The sequence below is a fragment of the Nomascus leucogenys genome, chromosome 22a, assembly GCF_006542625.1.
Source record: "Nomascus leucogenys isolate Asia chromosome 22a, Asia_NLE_v1, whole genome shotgun sequence".
NCBI lineage: Eukaryota > Metazoa > Chordata > Mammalia > Primates > Hylobatidae > Nomascus > Nomascus leucogenys.
In genome coordinates this window covers 50,982,204-51,000,661 of record NC_044402.1, presented here as the reverse complement: position 1 = coordinate 51,000,661, position 18,458 = coordinate 50,982,204, and the positions used below count along the sequence as shown (strand labels likewise).

Genomic DNA, 18,458 nt, shown 5'->3' with positions numbered 1-18,458 from the left:
CACATACACACACACACACACAAACTTTCTGAGTTTCCCTCAGTATTTCTTTAATCGGTTTTTTATTCCATCCGTTAATCTTCTGCAGTTTCTTAGTAATATTACATCAGCTTTTAGTTACAAAATTAATCTTTAAAAGGCCTTGCCCTACTGGGTCCTCTGGATTTAATCCTGAATGTTTTTTCACTTGATCCTTGAGCCTCTGCAGAAATGCAGAGGGAGTCTCCTCTTCTTGTTGTTGGATCTCGAATGCTTTTGGGACATTTTGTGTCCTAGGGGTGGACTGCATAATCCCTCTAATTATTAGCTCCCTAAGGTCTTGCATTTGGACCTGATCCCTGGGGCCATTATTATCCCATCCAGGATCTGCATTTGGGAATTTCTGCTTAGCTGGCAGGACTCCTTACCCAGGAGGATGCTGCTGTCCCTCCCAAATGATTATGGCTGCCCTTCTAATTATTCCCCTCTCTTTCCCAGTAAATAGAATATTCATGATTGAATTATCTCAGTCCAAGTATAAAAATTGGGTTCTAAAAATTGATCCAGGTGTTCTGCTAAACTGAGGGGATCTTCCGAGAGTGGCCTCATTTCCTTTTTAAAATTCCTAACCTCAGTACTTGTTAAAGGCACACTTACATATCCAATTTATTATTATTATCATTATTATACTTTAAGCTCTGGGATACATATGCAGAACCTGCAGGTTTGTTACATAGGTATACATGTGCCGTGGTGGTTTGCTGCACCCATCAACCCATCATCTACATTAGGTATTTCTCCTAATGCTATCCCTCCCCTAGCCCCCTACCCTCAGACAGGCCCCAGTGTGTGATGTTCCCCTCCCTGTGTCCATGTGTTCTGATTGTTCAACTCCCATTTGAGTGAGAACATGTGGTGTTTGGTTTTCTGTTCTTGTGGGTCTCTCCCAGAGAACACGTAGCTGATGGTTTCCTGACAATGATGGTTTCCAGCTTCATCCATGTCCCTGCAAAGGACATGAACTCATCCATTTTATGGCTGCATAGTATTCCATGGTGTATATGTGCCACATTTTCTTTATCCAGTCTATCATTGATGGGCATTTGGATTGGTTCCAAGTCTTTGCTATTGTGAACAGTGCCACAATAAACATATGTGTGTATGTATCTTTATAGTAAAATGTTTATAATCCTTTAGGTATATATCCAGTAGTGGGATTGCTGGGTCAAATGGTATTTCTGGTTCTAGATCCTTGAGGAATTGCCACATTATCTTCCACGATGGTTGAACTAATTTACACTCCCACCTACAGTGTAAAAGCGTTCTTATTTCTCCACATCCTCTCCAGCATCTGTTGTTTCCTGACTTTTTAATGATCGCCATTCTAACTGGTGTGAGATGGTATCTCATTGTGGTTTTGATTTGCATTTCTCTAATGATAAGTGACTATGAGCCTTTTTTCATGTTTGTTGACTACATAAATGTCTTCTTTTGAGAAGTGTCTTTGCATATCCATTGCCCACTTTTTGATGGAGTTGTTTGTTTTTTTCATGTAAATTAAGTTCTTTGTAGATTCTGGATATTAGCCCTTTGTCAGATGGACAGATTGCAAAAATTTTCTCCCATTCTGTAGGTGGCCTGTTCACTCTGATGATAGTTTCTTTTGCTGTGCAGAAGCTCTTTAGTTTAATTAGATCCCATTAGTCAATTCTGGTTTTTGTTGCCATTGCTTTTTGTGTTTTAGTCATGAAGTCTTTGCCCATGCCTATGTCCTGAATGGTATTGCCTAGGTTTTCTTCTAGGGTTTTTACAGTTTTAGGTCTTATGTTTAAGTCTTTAATCCATCTTGAGTTGATTTTTGTATAAGGTGTAGGGAGGGGGTCCAGTTTCAGTTTTCTGCATATGGCTAGCCAGTTTTCCCAACACCATTGATTAAATAGGGAATCCTTTCCCCATTGCTTGTTTTTATCAGGTTTGTCCTTCTTACATTGTTCTAATTCTTTCCTCAAGTTTGCATAAGGATTTAAGGGAGATTGGGTTTAGCTCCTTCATGATCTCCCAAATCCTTTTCCTCCGACCTTCCTTTTGTCCCCGATCTCCCTGTCCTCTACTTTGTGAGATGTATAGGGTGTAGGGCAAGCGTGTTAGGGGATCCCAGGGCTTTTCACTGGGTGAGGGCTCTTTACTTTGCTCTTTTTATTTCTCTTCAAGGGGGAACATGGGGTTCAATTCACTAATCCAACAAACAGCATAACCCATCGCCTCTTGTGAAGATGGGGCTTTATCATTCACATAGAGAATTAAACTTGGCATATACAGTCCTTATTTGAGCTAAATTTAGGCCAAAGGACTGAAGGCTAATGAATGGGCTTTTTAGGCCAGATAAAACAGCAATACATTATTATTTTTTGTTTTTCCTTATTTCAGGTTTTCTAGTTATTTTTGAGTCAGTTTTGGCAATTTCTATCTTTGTATGAATCTGTCCGTTTTATCTAAGTGGTCTAACTTATTGACTTCAGGTTTTTCAGAGTATTCACTTATAATGCTTTTTAATTTCTAAAGGGTCACCAGTGATAATCTCTCTTTTGTTCACAATTTTGGTAATTTATCTCATTTCATATCATCTCTGTTTTGACTGTTGGTCAAGAAAACAGACAGAGGCAGCAGATGGCTATGTGATTCTCTAGTGGGAAGGCTTCGATCATACATAGCTGGCAAGCCAGACTGATGCCAGCAACCCCAAAGGAGCTGCCAATGGATCTTGACAGGAAAGTCACTGACTCTGGATTGGGCTATGCTCAACCAGGGGAAGAGGTCAATGCTTCACGGGCTATGAAATAACCAGAAAAAAGGAGATTGCACCAATGTGGACTGCTGAGTCCTATTTCTTTGCTCAAGAAAACACACTTTACAGCCTCAAATGGCCAACAATGCACAGGGAGATGTTCTCCTCAGAAGAAAACTTTGATAGAAAATTGAAATGGTCAGTTGAAGCATTGTTTGTCTAAAAACTGGCAATATAGTTGTTGGGCAATATAAACATGAAGGACTGGCTTTTACATCTTCATGAATGTGCTCACTGTCCACATGGGTGGGGCTGCAAGAGTGACTCCTCTAGATAGCTTCCTCTCTTTTACCTGATGGATCAGGATGATGCTGTTATGACGATACATACAATTCTTCTGAAGGGGAAAGGATGCTGGAATAATGACTACACTTCACCTCGAATTTCTTTTTTCATATGTGATGCAGTGGTACCAGGAATAGGGATGAAAATCAAAGTGCCAGAAACAGGAATTATCTTTAAGCCAAAAACCATAACTATAAGAATTCCCAAGCAACTCAAAGATGGTGCTACGCCTACATTTCATCTGGCAAAGTCAGGATTAACAGTAAATAGAGCTATATAGCCTGGTGGTCAGATGGCCCCCACTAGCTCCTTACCTACATAACCTACCCTCTATGACCAAGAGTAGACCGAGGGAAGGCATGCTAGAATACTATTGCTGCCTGCAGTCTAGGCCAGCACAGCAGCCAAACCTGATGTCACCTCTAAAACTGGAAAAGACTGATATAAAGGGACAGAAGGAGGAATAGTGGCTGAGGGTAAGTGAATAAATCAAAGGGTTATGTAATGAGGAAAATTCAATATTAGCTTAATTCCTCAAAAGTGCTGTGAGCAAGAGAAGATATTGTCTCTTAGGTCAATTATACTGGGTGCCTAAAAGAGTGAAGCCATATGTCCCTGAGACCGTTCTTGTTTTTGGAGCCTGGTAAGGTTGAATGGTGTCTGCAAACCTGAGTGACTTCATTCTGGGAGACATATTCATACGAGAGGATGGTAAACTGTTCTAATTTTGAATGACTGAATGAGACTCTGATAATAAGCCAATACCTCTTTACTTTTGTAATCCTTTTCCTAGAAAAGATATGTGGTAAAAGAAAAGTGGGTAATCTGAGGTATAACAAAAACATTTAGTCTTTGTCCCTGGTTTCTCCTAAAAACCTTAGAATCTCTTGAGTGATAAGAGTTAGAATATTGATGAGAGGACTCATGGCTGAGCGGACCCTGGATATCTTGAGAATGGGGGCTGGCTGCCAGAGACACACACCTGTGATGAGAGTGCTGTCTTATACCATTTTGTGTTGCTATAAAGAAATGTCAGAGACTGACTAATTTATATAAACAAGGTTCATGTGGCTTGGGATTCTGATGTCTGGAAATGTTTGAGCATTTGGTGAGGGCCTCAGGCTGCTCCCACTCATGGCAGAAGGCAAAGGGGAGCTGGTATGTGCAGAGATCACATGGTAAGAGAGGAACAGAGAGCTTAGGAAGTTGCCAGGCTCTTTTTAACAACTGGCTCTCTTGGAAACTGAAAGAGTAACAATTCATTCACTTCCGAGAGAGGACAGGATCTCTTTATTCATAAAAGATTGGCCCCCATGACCCAAACAGCACCCATTAGGCCCCACGTCCAACATTGGGGGTCAGATTTTAACATGAGGTATCAGGGAGTAAATATTTATATCATTGCATTCTGTCCCTAGCCAGCCAGAGCTCATGTTTTTCTCCCATTGCAAAATTTGATAATTTCCCAATTGTCCCAAATGTGCTAGGTTGTTCCAGCATCAACTCAAAATTCCAAAGTCTCATCTGAGACTCAAGGTAAGTCTCTATAGCTGTGAGCCTGTAAAGTTTTAAAAAGGTTATTTACTTCTAAAATATTAATACAAGAGTGGAAGAGACATTTCTTATATATTTCCATTCTAAAAGGAATAAATGGGCCAAAAGAAATGAATGCAGTGTCCTCACAAGGCTGAAACTCATCATGGAAGACATTAAAGCTTAAAGCTCTAAAATAATCTCCTTTGACCCTATATCTTGAATCCTGAGCACACTGGTTCAAGTGGTGGGCTCACAATGCCATTTGCAGCCCCACATCCTTGGCTTTGCTGAACATAACCCATATAGCTGCTCTCATGGGTGAAAATTGAATACCTATGGATTTTCCAGGCTGAGCTTGCACATTGCCAGTGGCTCTACCATTTAGTAGTCCTGGCATGGGTCCTGCTCCTGCAACTCCACTAGGAATTGTCCTGGATATTAAATTTCCCCTTTAAATATCAGTTCCAGTTTCAGATCATTTTTTTGCTCACACATATGTGCATAGACTATTACAAACAGGAGGCCAAATCTTGAATGCTATGCTGCTTAGAAATTTCTTCTATCAGAAGCCCTTAATCATCACCCTCATGTTCAAAGTTCCACAGATCCCTAAGGAGGGGGCAGAATGCCTCCAAGTTCTTTGCCAATGCATAACAAAAGTGACCTTTCCTCTAGGTCCCAGTAAGTTCCTCATCTCCATCTGAGACCTCATCAGCCTGGACTCTATTGTCCATATCACTGTCAGCATTTTGGTCACAACAATTTAACAAACCTCTAGGAAGTTCCAAGTTTTCCCCCATTTTCTTGTCTTCTAAACTCTCCAAACTCTTCCAACCTCTACCTGTTACCCAGTTCCAAAGACATTTTCACATTTTCAGCTACCTTTATTGCACTACCCAACTTCTGATACCGATTTTCTGAATTATTCATTCTCAACTGTTATAAAGAAATACCTGAGACTGGGTAATTTATAAAGACAGAAGGTTTAAATTGGCTCATGGTTCTGCAGGCTGTATGAAAATATGATTCTGGCATTTGCTCAACTTATGAGAGGGCCCCAGGAAACTTTCGATCATGCTGGAAGGTTAAGGGGAAGCAGGCATGACTTACAAGCCTGGAGTAGGAGGGAGAGAGAGCAGGGAGGTACCACACACTTTTAAACACCAGATGTTGTGAGAACTATCACAAGAACAGCACCAAAGAGATGGTTCTAAGCCATTCATGAAAGATCCATCCTCATGGGCCAACCACCTCCGTGAGGTGCCACCTCCAACCTTAGGGATTACAAGTGAATATGAGATTTGGGTGGGGACACAGACCCAAATGATATCAGGGGTCATGGTGGACATGAGGGTGGGCTGGTCTCCCCACTTCTCACATGATACCAGGGATATAGACACATTCAGATGCCTTGGCAGAAAGAGAAGCCAGAGGCCCTTGAAGTCACAAAGGGAGGCATGAACAAATCTTGCATTTCAGTCCCTCACAAGGCAGTCTTAGAAAAAAAATAGTCATGAACAAATTCAGGTCAGTCATAGTAAGTGGTGACACTGAACAGCCCACCACACCCTCAAGAATAGCAAATCTAAGACTCCAAATTCTAGTTGTATCCCCTCTGCCCCAACTCCTCATTCACTTCAGGCCCTCTAAGGTGTCACTTTTACAAGCCTTGGGAGACACATCAGAGCCCTGGTACTTTCCCTGTTTGGGGTGGAAAAAAACAAAATCTGGTCAGAGCCCACAGGTGATGTGACTAAAGGAGGAATTGTGGGGTGGGTGAGCTCCCCCATGGGCTCCTGTCTATGCTATCCCAAGGATCTCAGGATTCACTCTCCCACCCCTGCCACACTTACATGTAGCCTGAGCATAGCTGCCTCCTTTTCCATCCGTGGAAAGAAAATAAACTGTGAGAGGTCAGGGAGGAAGCAGGGTCCTGAGATCCCAGAGGATTTTCCAGAACTGTGACTGCAGACCCAGGTCAGGATCAGGATACCCTAGGTAAGAGGATGTGTTGAAACTGGACTAATTGTCCTAGTGAGATCTGTCCTCTGCGGGTACCTTCCCCTGACCTGTGTCTGCTGGGAGTCAAGTTCCCATGACTCCAATGAAGGTGATAAATTTGTCCTTCATTTTCACAAGTTCTTTACAAAAGAGTAAGTGTTGATAGACAGAGATGGTGCCTCACGACTAGGCAGGATACAAGCCAACTCCTATCTGGGGCTGGGAATCCACCAATGGAAGAAGAAAACTCGGAGCTCACCTCTTTCCTACCTGGTCTCTTATTCTTCCACATCACAGCAGTGACCACAGCTCTGGTGAAAACAGCACCAAGAACAACCAGGACAGTAACGATGCCCACGATGGGGATGGTGGGCTGGGAAGACAGCTGTAAGAAAGGAGGGGAACGTGAGGGGCCCTGACCATCAGGCCTCAAACCCTGACCTTGCTGAAGGGCTGCAGAAAGGCTCCTAGTTCCCGTGAGAGGAGATATGACCCCTCATCCCCCTCCTTACCCATCTCAGGGTGAGGGGCTCTGGCAGCCCCTAGTGCTGCACATGGCATGTGTATCTCTACTCCTCTCCAGAAGACATCACCACAGCTGCCCACTTCTGGAAGGTTCTGTACCCTGCAGGTCTGGTCTCCACAAGCTCTGCATCCTACATTTGGTCCTCCCCATCCCACTACTGGGTCAATGTGATCTCCACAGGGTAGAAGCCCAGGGCCCAGCACCTCAGGGTGGCCTCATGGTCGGAGATGGGGTGGTGGGTCATGTGAGTCTTTTGGGGTTCTGAGGGGAAGAGTCAGAAAATTCAGGCACTTTGCATTCCTCATGGGACATTCCACCTCATGGGACCATCCTGAAAATTGACGGGACACCTGAAGTGGGGAAGGGAGCAACTCAGACACCAGTCTAGACACAGGCACCTGGGGCAATCTTCTATTCCTTATAAAGTTCTAGTGTGTGAAGCCGGAACAGAGATTTCTGGTCCTGACCTGAGCGGAGGCCGAGGGACTCAAAAGAGCTGGAATCAGACCCACGAATACACATGGAGTGTGAGGCAAAGAACAAGGCCTGAGAGGAAAATTCCTGGTGCCCAAGGCTGCTGTGGGGACAAAGGGGACCGCTGATCAGTATTCCAGGGATTGTCTTCCCCTCCCTTCCCTCAGAGACTTCATGCTTTAATTGTCCCAGAGTGCAGGGCGGGCCCTCAGTCACTCTCTGGTATAGGATCTGAATACCCAGGAGCACTCTTCCTCCTCAGGACAAGAGGGAGAGGGATGTTTTAGCGTTGGTCCCATTTTCCTTCTCTTCTTTTGGAATGTGACTCGAGGAGATCTGCAGGAGATCAGGGAGGCACCCCGTGGGCGCTGGTACCTGGGCACTGCAGCGTCTCCTTCCCATTCTTAAGGACTTTGCAGAGCCACTCCGCCCACCTTCCCTGCAGGTAGGTTTTGAGCAGCTCTGCATGTTCCTCCGCCAGGCATCTGAGCCTCCTTGTCCGCTGCAGTCCAAGAGCGCAGTTCCTGGTTTAGGACGAGGTAACTGGCGCCGTCATAGGGTATGTTCATACCCACTGAGGAGGCTGCAGTCCGAGTCCAGGTCGCAGCTGTGTACCCATTGGAGGGTGTGAGACCCATTCCCAGCGACCGTGGTCAGCCCAGGCCGCTGAGCCCCGCCTCAGCCTCGACCAACCCCCTGGGATTTGGGCCTGAACAGAAAATGGAATGGTATAGGCACCTGGGGCTTTTATCGGGTGGAGGATCTCCGCTGGTCCCACAGCGGAGTAGCACAATCTTAGTAACAGTGTGTAGCACAGTACAGTGGGTAGCGCAATCTTGGTAACCCCTGAATGATCACGAATCTAATTTGTAAAAGAGGTGATTTTTGGTCCCATTATATATAAATGTTTCTAAACGCATTGCAGTTAGACTCACAAAGTTAAGTTTTACTTTCCCAGACTGTGTATCTGTGACTCTGGTCTGTTGTATTTTAAAATTATCTTTATCTTATAGCCCTGAGTTTGTGTGCGTGAGTCCAGGACATCTCAAGACAAAGCACAATGTGTTACTGTATATTGCAGCCAGGAGCCTGGACAGAATTTAATCACCTCAAATCTGCAAGTGCTCCATGCAGCCAAAGTGCCCCTCACCAGTGCTCACGCACCGCCTTTATTTTTTATTTATTTATTTAGTTAGTTAGTTATTTTTAGACAGAGTATCACTCTGCTGCCCTGGCTGGAGTGCAGTGGCACGCTCATGACTCACCGAAGCCTCGACCTCCTGGGCTCATGAGATCAATGCTCCTCCTTCAGCCTCCAAGTAACTGGCACCACAGGCTTGTACCACCACTCCTGGCTAATTTTTCTAAAAAAATATTTGTAGAAATGAGGTCTCCCCATGTTGCTCTGGCTAGTCTTGAACTCCTGAGCTCAAGTGATCCTCCTGCCTCAGCCTCCCAAAATGCTGGTATTACAGGCATGAGCCACAATGGCCATCTCATGCACCTGCCTATATTTATGAATTATTCACATCTAAGCTATGTGCATATTTTATTGGGACACTTGGTATTCTTTTCTAACCTGTTTATCGTAAGGAGGCAATTAGTTATTAGACTGCCCCACAGAATGTATTAAAGACCAAGGTGCAAGTAACACTGTGCCAAGCTCTGAGGATAAATGGATTACAAATCTATAAAACACTGTGTTTAAGTCTGAGAATTCTATTGCTTTAGAATTCTTTCTCTCTGTTCCTTTACCTTACCTCCTGCTTCTCCAGCCCTTCTGTCTGTCCCTGTCACCCATCAGGCCCTCCTCTCCCCTTAGTCTCTACTACTCTGTCACTACTGAATTGTGGCCCTAGCTCTGTCCCCTCGCCTGCTGCCCGTGACTGTTCTCCCCACAATGGTCAGAAATCCTGCTAATGTGAGTCAGATTGTGTCAGTTCTTCACTTAAAACACCCCAATGGCTCCATCTTACTCTCGAGAAGCCTCTAGAATGGAAGGCACATGAGCACAGGGGCTTTGGGTTGTTTTGATCAAAGTTGTGTCTGCAGCATATAAAAGCATATCTGGCACATAGTAGGCACTAAGTTAATTTTCTTGAATGAATGAAATATTATTGTGTTAAAAATTGTATCACACAAAAATCACAAAATGAAAAATGCAAAGCAAGTTAGGAAACATTTGGTTTTATGCAACTACTATGCATATCTGTTCATAAATTCATTCCAGTGGAGAAAATGTCATATGCTTAGCTGTTGAATCTGTTTATGAATTTTCTATTCATAAAAATTGGTAGTACATAACCACTTACCACAAACTTAGTGGCTTTAAAGAGCACACATTTATTTGTCTGCATTTCTTTCATCAGAACTGCAGGCCTAGTGTGAGAGATTCTTTGTTCAGGGTTTCGCAAAGCTGTATGCTCATCTTAAGATTGCGTTCTCCCCCAAGCTTATATAGAGCTCGTTGGCAGAATTCGGTTTCTGGTAATTGTAGGACTAAGGTCCCTGTTTCCTTCAGGCTATCAGAGTAGACAGTGGGAAGGGCTTCTAATTCCTATTGGCCACCGGTGTTCTTTCCCCATGATCCCTCCATTTTCAAAGCCCACAGTGGAGGAAGCCCCTCACACTGAATCCCTCTCACACTGTGAGTCTCTATTCTCAGGAGGAACCCAGTCCTTTTCAGAGCTTACCTGATTAGGACAGTCCCAGTAGGATAATCCCCATCTTAAAGTCAACTGATGGGGCACCTGAAATATAACTGCAAAATCCCTTCACAGAAGCACCTATATTAGTGTCACCTGAGTAACTGGGGTAACGTGAGTAACCAAGGGTGGTTATTGGGGTGTCATCATAGAATCAGCCCAGCATAGCCTGGATCTTCCTTTTGTGTTTGAATAGAACATACAAATTGAAGGTAAAAAAAAAAAATAGATCGTTGTTAATGATAATAAAATAGATCTTATATAGCCATGAAAATTCTTCTTAAATATTAAAAGCAAATGACATATTTAGTATCTTATAATCAATTTAGAGCAAATGAAAAAGTTCAATGATTCATCCTCTCTTGTGAAGGTGTATTAGTTATCTACTGATGCATGACAAGTCACTTAAAACTTAGCAACTCAAATCAACAAATATTTTTCATGTCCCACAGTTTCTAGTGGTCAGGAATCCAGGAGAGGTTTGTCAAAGTTCTTCTGACTCAGGGCCTCTCACAACGTTGCAGTCTAGTTGTCATCCAGGGCTTTATCATCTGAGGGCTCAAATAGGGCTGGGGATTCACAAGACACAAGAATATCCCACGTGACTGTTGGAAGAGGCTTCATCTTATTGTCTGGCCGCAGGAGGCCTCACTTCCTAGTCACTTGGAGCTTTCCACAGGCCTGCTTATGACACAGCAGCTGGCTTGCCCCAAGGCTCATGATCCCAGAGAAAGAGAGAACCAGAACCAAAGTAGAAGCTGCCGGTTTTTTTTGTTTTGTTTTGTTTTGTTTTTTTGTTTTTTTTTTTTTGAGATGGAGTCTCACACTGTCACCCAGGCTGGAATGCAGTGGCTGGATCTTGGCTCACTGCAACATCTGACTTCCAGGTTCAAGTGATTCTCCTACCTCAGCCTCCTGAGCAACTGGGATTACAGGCATGCACCACCACACCTGGCTAATTTTTGTATCTTTAGTAGAGACGGGGTTTCACCATGTTGGCCAGGCTGGTCTCGAACTTCTGACCTCATGATCCACCCTCTTGACCTCCCAAAGTGTTGGGATTACAGGCATGAGCGACCACTCCCAGACTTAGTGAGTCTTATGATCTACACCCAGAGTCACAAACTATTATGTCAGCATTACTCTATCAGTCTGTAAGCGAGTCATTAAGTTCAGGCCACACTCACAGGAAGGGAATGAAGCTGCACCTCTGCAAGGAGGAGTATCAAAGAATTTATATGCATGTTAAGTATGCACAGTATGCATGTTAAGTAACGTACAGAATGTAATCACCTCAAATTTGCAAGTGCTCAATGCAGCCAAAGTGCCCTTCACCAGGGCTCGTGCACTGCCTCTATTATTTATTTATTTATTTAGTTAGTTAGTTATTTTTAGACAAAGTATCACTCTGCTGCCCTGGCTGGAGTGCAGTGGCACGCTCATGACTCACTGAAGCCTCGACCTCCTGGACTCATGCGATCAATGCTCCTCCTTCAGCCTCCCAAGTAGCTGGCACCACAATTAACATTATTGTTTCAGGATTTTGTAAATCAAATACTTCTTATATCTGACTAATTTTCTTTAATACTTTAAAATTATCTTTTGTAAAGTAATGAATAAAAATTTGAGACAGAGAAAGGAGATACAACAATATCTCAGACTTTTTTTGCAAATGCCTTTAATATTAATATTCTCTTTGATGAGCTGCAAGAAAGTTGAGAAAATACAGTAACTAGATCAAAGAGTCCCAAGACTTTGGTGCCATACAATAATGGCTTTACAGTCATAACTATCTTTGTTTTTCCTCAGAAGTTTCTAATTCCTTTTAAGAATGCCCAAAATGCCAATTTTCTTACTCAAGCTTCTACAAAAGTATTTGCCTAATCAGGGCGCTTTGCAGTTAGAAAAAATGTGTCTCACATCTTTGTCTGTACAGCTAGCTTAGCATCACGACAACGAGTTGGTTTGATGTGGTAGGCGGAAATGGTTAACTCCAATCTAGGAACAAGATTTTTCAATAACTGGGTATTCAGTGGGCATCCATTGATCAGTTTAACATCTTTTGCTGTGTTTTTTAATTAGATTGGTAGAAGTGATTTGGACTCCAGTATGATTCTGAAAAATACAGTTATTTTGTTCTTCTAATGTTGCAGTAAAAGCAGCTCTTTCGTATTTTACATTCTTATTGCTATTTCATCACTAGTTATTCCTTTATGTCTTTTTATTTAATTTATTTTGCTTGACAGTGCTTTTTTTTCTATTCTGTAAAAGTTTAATTCACTTGTATGTGTGGTAAAATCGAGCAACATATCAAATTCTCAAATTCTTTGCGAGATAAAATTGCCTTGCACATCAGATTGGACATTGTATACCAGAGAATGTAGAGAGTTGCCAATTAGCCAAGAATCAAATGACCTATTTCTAGCCAAGGCTATTTTTTCATGGCATCCTGTTACTATCTGTCACATGGCTCTTTACAATTTGCTGTGGCTTTGTTTTAACGCATGTAGTTATCACTAGGGATCCTTGCAATGAACTTTTGTGTTTTCTTTTCTCTTTCATTTCCAAATAATCAGGAATGGCACACAAGGTGCGTTTTGAAAATTGCCACTATAAATATTTGTGAGCCGGGAGCGGTGGCTCATGTCTCTAATCCCAGCACTTTGGGAGGCCGAAGTGGGTGGATCACCTGAGATCAGGAGTTGGAGACCAGCCTGGCCAACATGGTGAAGCACAGTCTGTACGAAAAATACAAAAATTAGCCTGGCATCATGGCAGGTGCCTGTAATCCTAGCTGCTCAGAGGCTGAGGTAGGAGAATCTCTTGAACATGGGAGGTGGAGGTTGCAGTGAGCCGAGATCACACCACTGCACTCCTGCCTGGGTGACAAGAGTGAGACTCCATCTCAAAAATAAATGAATGAATAAATAAATAAATAAATAAATAAAGATTTATGATCAAGTAACTAACTACCTGGACATCCTCTCCTGGCATAAAAATCAGAAGCTATGAAGCCACCCTAGACTGTTGCCCAATCCTATCCTCCAAAAGGAACCTCTATCTTGAGTCTTGTATTTACTATTCCTTTGCAATGTCTCTAAAGATTTTTACAATAAATATATATACCTAAATCACAGTCTGACCTGTTTTTTTTAACTTCCCTGTGCAGAGAACTCACACTATATGTATTCTCCTGGGATGCGCGTTACGTGTAGGAGAGTTATCTCTGATGTGGGAGGGTGCTGTTCATTCATTTTTACTGCTGAAATTTTACTTTTCGTGATTATATCACAATTTTGTTAATTCCCATTGATGCGTATGTGATTGTTTCCAGTTTTTTGCCATAAACATTGGTGTACACGTCTCTGGGACACATAGCCAAAAATATCCCCAGAGTGTATGATCAGGAGCAGATGGTGGGATTATACAGTGTATGGACATTAATCATACAAGATAAGGCTAATTTGATTTCCCAAGTGCTTGTACCAAGAATGGGAAAGAACTTATTTTGCTCATGTGTTCTGAAAACATTCGGTTGAAGGTGGAGATTACATGTTAAAAACCACTGTCTCGGCTACAGAATCCCCCTAGGCATTTTTTCATATTCCATTAATAACTTCCTTTTCTTTACTTTTATCCTGTAAATTATGGCATTATACTTTAAGCATAAGATTCAAATAATGCTTCTGTTTAGCCTAACCACATAGAGTTTGTGAAAAAATGGAGGGAGGGAGAAATCTCTGAGGGAGGAAAGGAGGAAAGAAAGATGGAAGGACAGAGAAAGACAAAATGAACATTTTCAAAAAAAGAATAGGAGGAAAGGATTAGAAACAGCAAGTGTGGCTAACATTATTAAAATGCAGGGAATTAAAAGATGTAGATAACATCCATGGAATAATAGAAACTTAAGAAAGCCTTAATAGTTATTAACTGCTGTGTCACAAACTACCTCAAAATTTAGTGGCTTAATACAACAAATATCTGTTAATTCAAAGAGATACTACAAACACAAGCAAAATAGATTTTAGGGGGGTGGCAGAAGTTGGATAAAGAGATGGATTTTACAGGTTGGAATAAGTAAAAGTTATTGGTGTGCACGTGTTAATACTTTTTAGTCCAAGTTCTCCAAGGAGCAGATGCCAAGATGAGCTTAAAGTCTACGGCATCTTATGGGGGGACACATCTGTAAGGGAATATGAGAAGCGAGCCAGAAATCCCTAGAAAAGGCAGCAGACAATGATGCAAGTGTGACCCCAAGTGCTGGACAGAAGGAGACAAGGTTTGTTCGATGCATCCTAGAGCAGAGGCAATCTAAGGAGAGTTGAAGAAGGGCATGGAGGAGTCCTGGAGCCACATTTGGCCATCAGAGGAGTCCCATGTTTCCCAGTAATGGCCTGCCTTAGTGTGCTTGCTGTGACCGGTCACTGGCTGAGAACAACTCATGGGAAGCAGGGCTTCTGCACTAATCCTGCTGAGGATGTCAGAGCACAGGAGCAGAGACGTGGGACATTACCTAGGAGTATCACTCAATCCTTCCTTCCTGAGGGTTCTGGGCTCTTGAATATCAAACCCTCTCAGGCTGGGTTGCTGGATGATTCTGCTCACACTTACAATGGACAAGGGAAACCAGGACGTCCCCAAGTGGATTCCTGGTTTCCACACACACTTGTCCTGCTCTCATTGTGTGATAGCAGCCCTGCCTCCTCCTCTTCTCACCTGCTTGTCTCTGGGCACATACTATTCAAATATCCCTGGGTGCAACCACAATGTGTAGTTCCATGGACTCTCATTTGTCACCTTGCCAGGGTGCCTTCTTTGGGAAACCAGGACCTCCTACCCTGCAGAGTCCAGATTTTGGAAGTAAGAAGAGCAAAATCACCCTGCGGGTGAATATAATGAATAAAATAAATAAATAAATAAATAAATAAATAAATACATGTGTAAACAAATTTATTTATGTATTCATGTTATTTATGTATTTATTTATTTACTTATAAATAAATCACCCTGGGGGTGAACATAAGGAATGAGACACACCTGCTTTGACTTCTCGGTTTTTGGACCCACGTATTCTTCCTTCTGAAAACAGCACCATGGAGACGTCTTTGATTCAATACATGCATCACATCCTGAAAGATGGCACCCATTCCTCAGAGGGTTTCATCCAAGCTGGTACTGAGTTGTGCCTGTAGAGTCCTGTCCATGACTCTGTGCCTGGCAGCACCTGAGAGGCGCAGGTGGTGATATGACCAGGGGATCCCATGGTCATGGCCCACACTTCATCCCCTTCCCCAAGAGGTGTGTCCCCCAGGCAGATAATGTACTGAAATTCTGAGCCAGTGGATCAGGAATGCCAGTAGTGTTGTTGACTGAGGGTCTGAGAGCAGAGAGGAAAACCACACCACATCGAATAAGTGCCTATCCCTGTGAGGATGAACTTCTGCCCCTTCCAGGATGGATGGTGTTCAAGCTATTCAACTTGTCACTTAGGGTCTAGTCAGTTACTTTAAGAAATAGTGCCCTATCGGTGCCTATCATTGGTCTGAAATGCTCACGAGCAGAGTATTCAGAGGAAGCAGTAGCCGGGTGGGCCTTGGTAGCGGAGACACAGTGCTGCTGGACTCATTTGTAGCTTCATCCCTGCCACTGTGGTTGCTCCACTCACGGGTCCTTCCTATCAGGCCTGGGCTGATCCATGATGCGGGCTGGCTAACTTCAATTTGTCTTCAATTTGTTTGGTTATTCAGGGCCACATCAGGACTGGGTGTTTTCTGTGGGTGTTAACGTGGAATTGAGGCTCAACCGACATGGACTATTTTCATCTCATGATAGATGCCGTTGGGCCTGTCCAATCTATGACGCTATGGGTCACATTGGAGCCAATACACACGAGCACTTGGAATCACATGATTGCTTGGTGTCCCATGATCAAGGATTCTGTCTTATCAGGGCCAGTAACATGCTAAAAGTTGCTTCTAACAGGCAGCATGTTTCTCTGCTGTGGACTCCATGGCCTTACTCCAGATCCCAGGCCCTGCATTCTGACTCTCCCACTGATGCTTGGTTCAGCTCCATCCTACTTCTTTCCCCACACAGCCACCTCCAGCACCAGGGGTCTGAGGGATGGTGATTGACTGTACCACAGCCTGGGTCTGCTGTAGTGTCCTTTCCAGTCCAGGCCCCACTCAAAGCTGGCCTCCTATATCACCCAGAGTGTCAGCCAAAGCAATATACTTAGATGTGGAATGTGGCGTTGCCAGAACCCAGAGAGGCTCACCAAGTAGTGTGCTTCCTTCCTTCTGGTGAGGATGCAAGATGCAAGTGTGTCTTTTACTTTGGAAGGGAGAACTCTGCATGCCCCTAACCACTGGACCCGTAACAGTTCACTGCAGTGGCCACTCTTGAAGCTCTGTAAGGTTTATCTTCACCTTCTGTAGTGCACATGTTTTGCCAAGGAATTCAGCGTACTTTCCTGCTCTTGTTCATCCTTCCCAATGTATGTGATATTGCCAATGAAATGAAGAGATTTAGTATTCTGTGAGATGTCTGATTCGTCCAGGTCTCTTAAGGTGATATTTATAGAAGGTTGAGGAGTTAAGGTAGCCCTGATGCAAGCTATTGATAAATGTATTATAAATCCCTTGTGAATGTGAATCATTCCATATCCATCTTCTAAATGGAGTGGGAAGGAATGCACTCACCAGATCCACAGCTGCTTGCCATGTGCCTGGGGCCTTATTAATCTCCCCAGGCAGTGATATCCAGCCAGCATGGCAGCTGCAGTCAGGACTCCTACTTGGTCAAGTCTGGAGTAATTCCATTCATTCTTTAGCCATATCAGGCTTCTGCAGGTACAGATTGCTGAGTTATATGGAGATAACAGGCAATCCCAACACCACCCCACATCGTTCAGGTCTGTAATGGCAGTGCCACCCCTATAATACCTGCAGTACCCTCCACAAGACCCACCCTGGGGCACAATATTGCTTCTGGTTTGGCTTGGATGAGGGATGTTTCCCTTTGGGCTTCAGCACCATGAGATCCCTTATTCTCCAGACTAGGGACACAGTGTGGGGTGACTCCAGTTGCCAGTGCATGAAGGCCAATTATGCACTCAGAGAATGGGGAGATAACCAGGACAGGGTTTATGGAACCAGTGATTCCACCATGGGGCATAACGTGTCTAGGTTTATTCCCTGGCCTCTGTAAGCCCCACTGTGATGGGAGGCATAACGGTGCTGTGGGAATCTGGGCAGCAATGTCAGCTCACACCCAATGTTAATACTTATACCATCTCCTGAGTAAATGGCTATAGGCTCCTTTGCAGAAGGGGTGATGGAATTGTCCCAGCATGTAACCATCATCGTGTCCCAAGGTTCTTTCTCTTAGGGATATGGATACCTCCTCAGTCACTGGATTCTGAATCTGAAGCTTGCTCCTCAATTCTTACATGCTTATCACAGATATCAAGCAGTGCCCTTGCTGTCTGCCCATCTTTTCTGACCCTGGGACACGACCCTTTAATAAACTTCCCCACAACTCCTTGAAGGTCAAGCTCCCTTGGCTGATACTCTGGGTTATCACAGTAAATGTGCCCTCTATCTTTTGCAGGTCACTGAAAAGGAGGGTTCCTAAAGCATTCACTCCTGACCCTGAAGGAGGTGGGTGCACTCACTCCAGGACTCAGGTTCACCACAGATAAGCAAAAAAGTCCTCACATTCAAAATTGTCCTGGGCCACATGCAGCCCACAAGCCGCGGGCTGGACAAGCTTGCATCTAGAACGTATGCACCACAACGCCAGAAATTTTTCTGTTTTTACTTTAATGATGCTTTCTAAATGCAAAAGCAGTCATATCCCTAGCAGACAACAAATGTCAGTTGAATGAATGATCACTGTAGAGCACCTCCCTATTCTAAAGCCCATATCTTTATTAATGTAGCCACAGGGCAAATGTTGTTTTGTGGCAGCTAAAGAACATCAGTTCACGCGGACGTCCATGCCGCCAGTGCTTTTCTCACCAGGGCTGCTTGTGTGTCCTCCCTTCCTCCTCCCACACCAACCCTCCTGCACACTTCGGCACAAAACCATATTTTTCCCTTCAGGA

General features: G+C 43.6%; 1 pseudogene; it reads right to left on the bottom strand.

Moving 5' to 3' along the window:
- Positions 1–6,277: 6,277 nt before the first annotated feature.
- On the bottom strand, positions 6,278–18,352 carry LOC100595077 (annotated as a pseudogene).
- Between the last annotated feature and the right edge of the window lie 106 nt (positions 18,353–18,458).